The sequence below is a fragment of the Apodemus sylvaticus genome, chromosome 15 (assembly GCF_947179515.1).
Source record: "Apodemus sylvaticus chromosome 15, mApoSyl1.1, whole genome shotgun sequence".
NCBI lineage: Eukaryota > Metazoa > Chordata > Mammalia > Rodentia > Muridae > Apodemus > Apodemus sylvaticus.
Window position 1 is genome coordinate 77032563 of NC_067486.1, and position 11483 is coordinate 77044045.

An 11483-nucleotide genomic window follows, 5' to 3' on the forward strand; every position below is an offset into this window, starting at 1 on the left:
AAGGTCTCTAGTGTTCTTTAAGTGCTTCTCATGTTTAGAGAAGGAAAAATGCAATGTCTCTGGTCCTTCTAACTGACGAGCAGAAGCTGACTTCAAATCAGCCACAGTATTAACTGACCCTTCACTGTGAGATGGTTCAGGAGAGTACTGATGAGGTAACATGTACATTTCATGACTTGAATGGGGCTCTTGTGTGGAAAGGTTTTGATTCCTAAACAGCCCCACACCAGCTATTTCAGAAACACAGATTCTGTAGGCTCCAGTCATGTGAGAAACAATCGCAAATACGAACTTTCTAAAAGCTGTTGTTCCTACTAGCCTGTGCCTTTCTTTGAGTGCCTGTGATGATGTTTTTTAACACAGCAGGCAAGCAGACCAATTGGGGAAGACTTTTTTCCAGGTGGTGTGTGTGTGAGTGTGAGTGTGTGTGTTTATATATACATACATACATACATACAGTTATTTATTTTATGTATATGAGTATTTTGCCTCATGTATGTCTGTGCACCATGGGTCTACCTGGTGCCCACAGTGGACAGAAGAGGGGGCAGAAGATCCCTGGAACTGGACCACAGATGTTTGTGAGTCATGTGGATGCTGGGAATGGAACTAGTGTCCTCTGCAAGAGCAGCCAATGCTCTTAACAGTGGAAGCATTGCTCCAGCCCCTCTCTAGGTACATTTCATTTAAAGTTAGTTGTTTGTACTTGTTTGCTTTGTAACTCATCACTAGGGGTTCTCAATGCTTTTGTTTGTTTTCAGTACAAACCTTCTTGTTCTGAAACCACATTTGCACGGCTGCACGGTTTGCAGCGCCCTGCTCAGCATGCGCTCATTTTGTAAATGAGGATGCTCGAATGTCTGACTTTCAGTTTCCTGTGAAACAGAGAGTATTGATAACGAGGTGTTAATAGTTACTAACAAGTATTAATAGAATGGGCGATGTTCAGAACCTGTTGCGTCATCATCTCACCTAACTTCCCCCAAAGCACACACCGCTTTCCCCTGCACGAGCCTTCTCAGTGTAAAGACAACATCCAATGGTTATAAAAATGCCCGAGAAACAGCTTCCAATCTGATTTTATTTCATCCTGTAATGAGTAGCTAGACTATTCCAGTGGACTGGGATGTGGCTTCTCCAACATCCCTGCATCCCTTTCCAGCATCCCTGCATCCCTCTCCAGCATCCCTGCATCCCTCTCCAGCATCCTTGCTTCCCTCTCCAGCTTCCCTAGCTGCTGTAAGAAAGCAGCCACCGAAGGAAGGGCATCCTGGAAAACTGTAAGAGGTGATCTTACCACCCCCACTCAGAGGGACCCCTGATTCTCCCCTAGAAAATGGGTTGGCAAACTATAAATGCTCTAAATTCAACCTACCACCTTATATTTTTTGTACAGTCTGCAAGATATGAAACCTTGCTTTATACTTTTATGTAAGTAAAGATTTAAGTATCACTTCTTTCTCTTTTGAAAAATTCATATTTTATATGTGTTAGTATTTTGTCTACATGTATGTTTGTACACCACATGGGTCCCTAGTACCCCCAAAGTCCTGAAGAAGACGTTAGATACCCTAGAACTAGAGTCATAAGCAATTATAAGCTGGCATGTGGGTGCTGGAAATGGAATCCAGGTCCTCTGGAAGAGCAGTCAGCATTCTTAACCACTGAGCCATCTCTCCAGTTCCCCTTCCTCCTTTTCTATCTTGGAAAACACCTACTCCTAGTGAAGACGGGCCTTGCATACCTAGATGACCACTATGTGTCTTGGTTAGCACATTGGCTCAGCACATGAGAAACAGAGGTTCTGAGAACCACCTAGGAAACGTCATGAAACACCCACCCACCCAGGCACCACCACAGGCATTCAAGCTGGGAAGAGGTTGGTGCTTTGGTTTGTGCTCCGTGTGTAACTTGGATTCTGGGCTGGGAGCTGCTACAGTGGAGAGAGCTCATTGAACGCTAGCCTGTGATATAGACTTGAGACATCTCCCACTGGTGTTTTCTCTGTGTGTGTTTTCGGATGCTGTCTGAAGGAGTCAGAATTCATCAGGAAGTAGCATGCTGCCATCTTCATCTCTTATCCAATCACTCTCATTTGCAGAGGTCTGATTGCATGTCCAGCATCCCTGGCTGCTTCTCCAGCATCCCTGCTTCCCTCTCCAGCATCCCTAGTGGCTTCTCCAGCATCCCTGCATCCCTCTCCAGCATCCCTGGTGGCTTCTCCAGCATCCCTGATTCCCTCTCCAGCATCCCTGGTGGCTTCTCCAGCATCGCTGATTCCCTCTCCAGCATCCCTGCATCCCTCTCCAGCATCCCTGCATTCCTCTCCAGCATCCCTGCATCCCTCTCCAACATCCCTGCATCCCTCTCCAGCATCCCTGATTCCCTCTCCAGCATCCCTGCATCCCTCTCCAGCATCCCTGCATCCCTCTCCAGCATCCCTAGCTGCTTCTCCAGCATCCCTGCATCCCTCTCCAGCATTCCTGGCTGCTTCTCCAGCATCCCTGATTCCCTCTCCAGCATCCCTGCATCCCTCTCCAGCATCCCTGGCTGCTTCTCCAGCATCCCTGCATCCCTCTCCAGCATCCCTGGCTGCTTCTCCAGCATCCCTGATTCCCTCTCCAGCATCCCTGCATCCCTCTCCAGCATCCCTGGCTGCTTCTCCAGCATCCCTGCATCCCTCTCCAGCATCCTGGGCTGTGCCTCCAGTATCTCTGGCTGCCTCTTCAGCAGCCCTGCATGCCTCTCCTTCACCACAGCTGACTGACTGTTAGGGCACATAGCTTTCTTGGTATCTTACCTTTGTGTGGCCTGAGCCTTTGCTCTCTAGTTGTTTTACCTTTTGATTCTTGCTGTTTCCCTCTCTTCCTCTGTAACCTTCTTGGCATTTGTTTCTTATTGTTGCTAAACTCACCAGTAGAACCAGCTTCCTGCCAATAACATCACCATTTTCAACTCATCACAATTTTTTTATTACTGTTTAAATTAGTTTTACCCTGAGCTTCATACCAGGAAATAAATCTCTAGGCTCTCCTTTCATTGCTATCTAAATTATTGTCTCTACTAGTAGGTTATTTGCAGCAATTTTGAGCCGATATAAAAATAAGAAAATGTAACTTCTATATTTATAGAAAAAGGAAACTGAGGCCCATGGAGAAAAACAGACTGCCCTAATGTCACAGAAACAGCTTACTGAGGACTGGACCACCAATTTGTTGTCTCCCTTTGACATTTCCTTCCTGTTGTATAGCAGTTACCTCTGAGACAAAACAGTTCATCTGAAGAGGAGGCTTAAGACTCTGGGCATTCTAAATGGAGGTGAAATGTTTTATCCTGGCAGGAAGCTTCTTAAGAATTCTAGTGGGAGGGTCATTAAAACTGAGGAAGTAAACAACCCAGAAGCCTCAGGAAAGCCCTGAAACTAACTCGATACACTAAATCCCTTCCTCCTGGAGCTTATTGTAAGCAGTATGAGCTGTTGAGAAGCACTCTGTCTGCTTGCAAGCTGTACAGTAATGGTTCAGGTCCCTGCTTTCCTGAGGCAGCATGCATGCTGGGAGAGTATTTGGTGATGCAGCAGTCATGCTGGGAGGGGATTGGGTGATGCAGCAGTCTCTGAGTCATTCCTGCTCCATGAGTAACCACTTGCCCTTCTCCTGTGACCACAACGAACATGGTTCTCCAAGCTGGACTTTGGAGATATCCTTCCTTTGACCTATCGTCAGTTATTCATATCAACCCTGGAACAGTGGTACACAGCATGCTGACTTGGGATAACTGATTGCCTCTCTGTCTGGCCTAGCATTTTGCTAGGACTATTCCCTACCACACTATCAATTTGAATATACAAAGGAAAGGGGGATGTTGCTGGTGGTAACTATGTGGAAGTGTTGGAGACTCTCTGAAAACTTGATGTTGGTGATGAAAAGATGAGAATTACAGCCTAAAAATCCCCAGTGCCTAACTCTCAAATGACCCCAAGAAGTCAAAAGTTTAAAATGCTATCTCGCTCCAAAGAAGCTCTAACTCCAGCCTTCTAAGGAGCCCCAAACACCTCAAATTCCAGAGCCCGCTCTTTGTTAGGAGCTAGGCAAAAGGCCCTTGAGTATGTGATCCTGGCCCCTTAAGGTAACGGGAAATGAGCTAATTAACTGCTTATCTTGCTTCTGTAAACTGCTTAGGTCATCACCCCCACCCAGGAGCTTATGCACCTATAGACCTCCAAGGAAAGAGGAAGCTAATTGGTCCATGGAGCATGGGCTCAGATAATTTAAATTGATTGGCCTAAAAACTATGGAGTGGTGCAAATCGATTGGCTGACACTACTTGGGCTCTCAGTGCTAAGGAATGATTGGTTTGTGATTCACGGGCTTTGTTGTAAACCCATAAAAGCTTTCCCAATTCTGCACTCGGGGTTCCACAGTCCTCTCCCCCTGTGTGGTGTATGACTGTGAACCCCAGAGCCTCTGGAATAAAAATCCTCTTGCTGTTGCATCAAGACCATCTCTCAAGAGTGATTTGGGTATCGCCTTTAGAGGCGTGGGGCGCTGGGGCGCCCTCGTTTTTGGGTCTTACAGTGACAGATCAGAAGACCTAATTCTACCTGCAAAACCTCCATAGTCCAGAGAACCTGGGAATGACAGATGCCCTGTTACACAGCACAGACAGCTCCTCCCACAATGACTTGTTCCTACTTAGCTGCCCAAGCATCCTCATGTCTATATTGTCCAATCCAGTGAAGTCTAAGTGTACAATTTAGTGTCAGTTTGTAAGAACCCTGTCAGAAACAGCAGGCCAGCTCCCCATGACCAAGAATTGTGACTCACAGCTGGACTGAAACTTTGCATTCCCCCCAGTACTGCCTGGGGGAGGACAGATAAGGAAATGGCCTAAACAGAACCACTCTGCCTAGGGTGAGGCCAGAGAGGGAAGTGACTCACAAAAAAAGACAATGCCAGGAAATACCACAAATACCTCTAGGTGGGCAGGACAGGGCCAAAAGTCAGAGACAACCTCCCCATCCGAGTTGACCAATAATTTTAAATGTTGCTCAGGGTAACCAATCACAGTCGTCCAACTCTGTGACCATTGAACCCCGCCAAAGGTATGCTTTGTGAGCTCAGGGTCTCCTCTTGCCTGCGTGCTGAGGGACCCCAGTGTACATTGTAACAATAAACCTCTTGCAGATTACAGTGATTCTGGTCTCTATGGTCTTATTGAGTGGGGGTCTTCCAACGGACTCTTACAGGTTCTTGGGCACCCGCTGATGCACTGAATTCTAGGCTTCTGTATCAGGTAGTATAAATATTTTCAGGATAGCTGAAAACTCTTTCAAACAGTGTAGCTCTGAGTGCTTTGTAGGATAAATATTTCCACTGGGGGAACAAATTATAAAGAATGTACGTTGTCCCTTTAAGGCCAGGACTGTGATTCTGACTGCAGAAAAAGCCGTTCAGCACCCCGTCACTCTTCCTGCCACCCCCATGTGTGTCTTGTCATCCCTTGAGAGCAGAAGCTTCTTGCCAGTCATGTCTGTCTTTGATTAATTTTACTTTCCCACAGAATCGCGGGCAGGACCTGCATGAAAGACCCCAGTAAATGTATACTGTATACTAAATAAAACTGTAATTTAATTTTAATGTTCTTTATCTTATATTAGCTAAAAACAGTTGTATTCAATACAGTGGAAAAATGCTGCTGGTAAAGAAGAACAAATGTTAAAATTGGCTGCAGATCAAGTAAGAGTCAAATTAATTTCCTCTCCTCCGGAGGGAAGACTGATCTCTTGGAGCATACACAGTAAGCAGGAGACCAAGAGGACAGAAGGGCTGGGCCTAGTGCCCCAGCAAATATGTGTTCACAGGTATGAGATCTACTACTTGGGCCTTACCTTGACCTCTTGCACAGGACTCTGGGGTGTCATTTGAACTCATAATTCTAAGCCAAAATGCAACATGGAGTGGCATGTCAGAGACCAGGTTTTAGACCCAGATTCAACACTGAGAAATTGTTTTACTGAAGCTTTGACTCTTGGTGACAACCTGGGCTGTAACCAAACCTCTGTCCTTTCCAGGGCACAGGCAGGAAAAAAGCGAAGCTGAAGGAATACAAAACTCCAGGACCTATGGAGCCTGAGGAGGGGACATCACTGTGAGGGCCCATGGTCATGATGCTAATCAACATCCCATTTTATTAGATTTTTAGATGAATAAAATGATAGTGGAGACATATGCCCCAGCTCTCTTAGTCATTTCTCTGTTGAAAGACACCTCTGGTCTTGTAAGTAGTCATACTCGCCAGGTGACAGGTCCAGTTATTCCAGGGTCCCGAAGAGGCACTACCTGAGGGTCAAAAATGGGGGGAAGAGAGAAAGGAGGCCAAGCACACTAACAAAGTCAGTCTAGGTTGTGTCAAGGTCTCATTTAATGTCAGGGAGGTAAACGAGTTTTAAGGCTTACAGAGAAGGAATTGACCTTCACACAAGAACAAAGGAGGGAAGGGCGGAGACACCCCTAGCGATCGAAGCAGGAAGCAAAGAGTCATCTGGTGGGGAAACCCGGAGTTAAAGCCAGCAGGAACATTCCGCAGTTAGAGCAGGAACATCTTGTGGTATTCTCAGAATCTTCTCACACCTATAGCTCAAGGAGAAGGCTCTAGTTAGTTGTTCTTCCTTCTAGGCAGCTGCCACCTTAGGGCTGTGAGTAAGTATAAGTCCGAATAGCTCGGGACGGTTCCCCACAGCCAGGAACTTCTGAAAACACTCTGACTGAGGAGCTAGTATCTGTTCTGCATAATCAAGCACTTAATTGAAACTGGGTCAGCCCTAAGTTTGTCTAATCAGTGCTGCAGACATGAGCATCTCAGGTAAGCCAATAAAAATAGGTTCGAGGACAATTTTAGGTTTTGTGTTTCTTTGTTTGATTGGTTAGTTAGGTTTGATTTTTGTTTGTTTGTTTGTTTGCTTGTCTGTCTAATTTTCTCTTTTAGAATCCTTCCAAATATACTCTAGTTTTCCTTTGGTATCAACAAATAAAAGAAAATACAAGACTATTCAAAAATAAGGAGAGGATGGGACAGAGAGAAAGAAGAGGACAAAGGTCTAATCCAAATTAAGCCTAGCTATGAGAGGCACAAATACCCTTGACGTCACTCCATCCATGGAACAACTTTTGAGGGAGGCACCTAAGGTCCCATAGCTAGTCAGTGACTCCTCTAGGAACATGCCGTCTGTGTCTGACCTTTGCATTTTGACCTCTAAGCTAATTAGAAGCTAAATGAAGGATTTGTATCTACACTTCTTGGTGGCGAGCCTTAAGCTCTCCCTGGCGCCTTGTGAATGTCTAAAAATCTCCATGCTCATTTGGACTCTTTGCTAGACTGTGGCATTGATCAGTATTCCACTCGTCAGGACAGAAATGTGATGTGTCCAGTGATGCTGAAGTTTCCTTCTACCATTTAGAAAAATTCTTGGCAGTTTGGGAAGGTTTTCTGGCCCAAGATAATCGTATTTAAATATCTTGATCTTGTTTGGGATTACAGCAACTCTGTTCATTATTCTATGTAGTTATGGCAACAAAGGAATGTGAATTTGCCCAAGGGGGCTGCTAACCTTCATGTTACTTTATTAACCTCATACAACCTCTATGTGGTGTCATTTCCTGCATCTGTAGATGGATGACTTTATTAAAATGGCCCAAGGAAACTAACACATTGCCAGTGTTTGGTTGAGTTGGGTGAGTGGGGAGAAGCTGGTGAGTGGTTGAGAAACATTATCGGCACTAATACTGGCCTATAGTCATTGCTCAAGGCATGGAACCTCATTGGACCTCAGTTTTATCCACAAAGTAGGATTCAGTGTTTGCAATCCTTTTCTTCCCAAGGATGAGGTTGAAGACTTCATTTGAAAACATTTTGTAGGCTGCAAAGTTCTGTTAAATTCCTATTACTTGGGAAGCTACTACTTTTGGTGCGGTAAAGGAAGGGACAAGGTATCAATCATGGGACTTAGGCATAATACCTTGATTTATTTTGTCCTAATCAGACAGAGAGGTGAGATTCATTTCTCCTCAAATGATTTAACACATAGAAACCAGGAGCAGGAGCCATGAGTTTACATGTCTCCTTCTCTTTGAAAGGAAATTGTGCTGTTATCCTATGGCTCTCTCCACCAGTGTCCTTGACAATGAATGATGGTACCTCCATCATCAGAGGTCCCATGTCATTTCAGAGAAGCCTTGTTAATTTATCACCACCTTGTCTTCATGCATGTCCATACATCTATGCAGTGCCAGTGAGCCTATCTCCCTCCCTAGACATTTAGCTCATGGTATTGGCACTCCATGTCTGCCCTCTTCAAGTTCCTGGCACACAGAAGGAACAACATTTGAATATACAAGGTACACAAGTAAATGTCTTGTGTGTGAGAGAGGCAGCCAGGCCTAGTATTGAGACCCTTTAAGATGGCGCAAAGGGTCAGCTTAATCTTAGTAACATTTGCTAATATGTTAAAATAACCAAGACACAGCCTAGAGGAGCTTTGGGACTGTCAAGCAGAGATCTCCAGTGAAACCTGCCTGCAGAGCTTAAAGAAATATGGAAGTTAAATCATGGAAAGGACAGTGTGACAGTTAGTGTCCCATGCCAATGTGGCTGGATGGTAGCATTCTGTTATTTAATCAAATATGGATGAATCTGGGTGTCACTTGGACACATTTTGTAAATGTAGTCAACATCTACAGTTGGTTGACTACATAAAAGGAGATTGCTCTGAACAATAGCTGCAGGTAACAGTTGAAATCTTTGGGAACAAGACACTGAGTTTTCTCAGAAAGTACATGTGTCTTGATGGCGAGCCTGGAGCCTATGGGCCTGCCTTGCAACTTCCTATCACCACAGTCCCATCAGTCAATGCATGAGAATTGTTGTTTAAATTCCTTCCCTTCATGAAGCCAGTCTACCTTTTCTTCCTGCGGTCTCTACAACAAACCAACAAACCCAGAGGCCATGATTCTACCAAAGTTCACTCTGGGAAGCGAATTAATTTATTAGGCTGTTTTGTAGAGCTTGGGTGAGAAGATACAGAGCTGTGAGCCCCCCTCTTCACTCTGCCACGAGCCCTGCTAATTCTTCTCTTACCTCTACAAACTCAAGCCCCTTCCCGAGGACAGGTGCAGTTTCCGGGGAGTAGGGAAAAGGTGTACACTCAGGAGAGAATCTTGGCTCCTACTCCTACTACAGTGTAAAACATTGGCAAACTGGCTGAAACGGTATTTTGCAAGAGGTATGCAGCCGAACTCGCCAAGATGGCAGCTGTTTAGGTTCACAGAGCAATCACTCATGGCAAGAATAAATAAACTAGGCATATAGTGTGTATGATTTCAAGAACTATACCTTTATAACATATGGAGTACATCCCTACATATACACAAGTGGTTTCAAGAAGAGGCTGATGGGATGAGCACGCTGATCAATATGGAAGGATAGGAAATGAAGGACAGAACCGAAGGAGAGAGCCAGAAACCTCACTGTCTCAACCACAGGAGACAGGGGCTGGAAACTTGGCACAGCTGTTTCTCTCTACTCCCTGGAAACTGTAGAGAGCTGGCAAGCTTTCCACCTCCCCAGGGCTGCCACTCGGCTTGTAGGCTGATCGTTGAGGATGCAGACTTTAACAACCAGGCCCTAAAGGAGAGAGAAGGGCAGGAGAGGCACCAGCGACCCACAGCATCCTGCACCACAGCCTTGGAACTGTCTGTGTGGGTGTGCTGGCACTCCTAATTAGTACAGGCTCCCTCTGAGGCTGGGGAGTTTCTTTGATTAATGCCTTCATTAAAAGGTCTCCCCTAATCAATCAGCTATGGCATATGCTTATAGAAAGAAGGTTCTTCGGGGCTCCAGTTCAAGCCTTGTGTCTGTGAATGAAGAGTTTACAGCTGAGGTGCATATTAGTGGGTCTTCCTGCAGACACTGCTTGCCCTTCACCCAACCCTCCTACACTCCTGTGCCCCCTTCCCCTTCCCGCCCCTCTTTCCTGTGCCACAGGCATTTTATGACAGAATAAAATTTAAACCCTAGGTGGAACATTTTTTTCTTAGCAAGAAAAGTTTTCAGTTACCTCAATAATTAGCTCATTTGGGACAGGAGGTGCTCTCCCTGACACTCCTTCACTGCTATGACAGCTACGTTAATTATTCTCTACCTCAGTGTATCAGCTTGAGTTTTTAAGCCTGTGTTCACATTGATATTTGTCCTGTGCCTACTACGTGCCAGTCCCTGTGCTTGATGCTAGAACCAAAGATGATGGAGACAGCAATAGGGCCACATTTTATGAGCCACCAAACCTGCATATTTTAAACATTATGCTGGGAAAGAGGACCAAGGTAGGGGACAGGAAATAAAAAAGAATAATGGCCTTAAGAGCAAAGTGTGCTGTAACCATGTCAGGTAGCTGCCAAGATGGTAGAGGGGCAGGTCCTTGTACCTGATGGCTGAGGGCACCTTCTGGGCCACCTGCAGCCACTGTGACCAAGTGGATACTGCCAGGCCAGGAGGTTCTGGTTGTACACTGGGAGGAAGTCAATATTTCTGGAAGTTTCCACAGAAACAAATTTCTCTGAAAGTGGATGAACACCAACCCTTCCTGCGGTCCCAGCTTCTTCCTAGCCCCAGGAGCAACTCCTGATGCACTGTGTGAAGTATGATGCCCCACAAGACCAAGTGAGACCAGGCTACCATGGAGTGCCTAGAAGAGCTGCTTGGCATCCCTCAATGCTATGATAGGAAAAAAATCAGATGGTGGTCCCTTCTGTTATGTTTTATAAAAATACAAGGAGAGGAGGAATATGTTTGGTGGATGTGCAGTCAGGGGTGGGGGAAAGGGGTGCTTCTACAGACCCATGCTGAGACATTCCTTCCCCCTGAGGGACCAGCCATATGATGATATAGTATAGAATAGGGTTTATTCAGGGCGTGGGGAGGGGAGTTGAGGGAGTAGAAACAGAAAAGCAGAAAGTAGAAGAGTAGAGGCTGGCCATGAGCATGTGGGGAGAGAGGAGGGAGGAGAATGGGGGAGAGGGAGTAAGGATCAGGAGCAAAAGCAGGAGAGAGAGAGAGAGAGGAGGTGCAGGCAGCCCCCTTTATAATGAGCCAGGCACTCTGGGCTGTTGCCAGGTAACTGTGGGATGGAGCCTAGACTAAATGCCAATACCTTCTGCCCTCAAGGTTCTGTGGCCAAAGTCTACCAGGAAGTTTGTACCTCTGGGTCATCTGGCTGCTCTGTCACCAGGCAGTGACAGACTCTGGAGGAGAAGCAGATACAGAAAGCCAGGAGCTGTGATTGGAAGAAGCTGCTCATGAGGCTATGGAAACAGGCAGAAAAGAACATGGAGGGGGAAGAACTCAGCAACTTCATAGAAGTCCTCAAGACCAATGGATACTTAATGTGGGCCCAATGATGGCTGTTTGTGCCTCAAAAAATAAAAATA

At 45.8% G+C, this 11483-nt stretch overlaps 1 pseudogene; it reads left to right on the plus strand.

Annotated features, from left to right (window-relative positions):
* Positions 1–10455: 10455 nt before the first annotated feature.
* LOC127665667 (60S ribosomal protein L13a-like) lies at positions 10456–11453 on the plus strand (annotated as a pseudogene).
* The last annotated feature ends 30 nt before the right edge of the window (positions 11454–11483 follow it).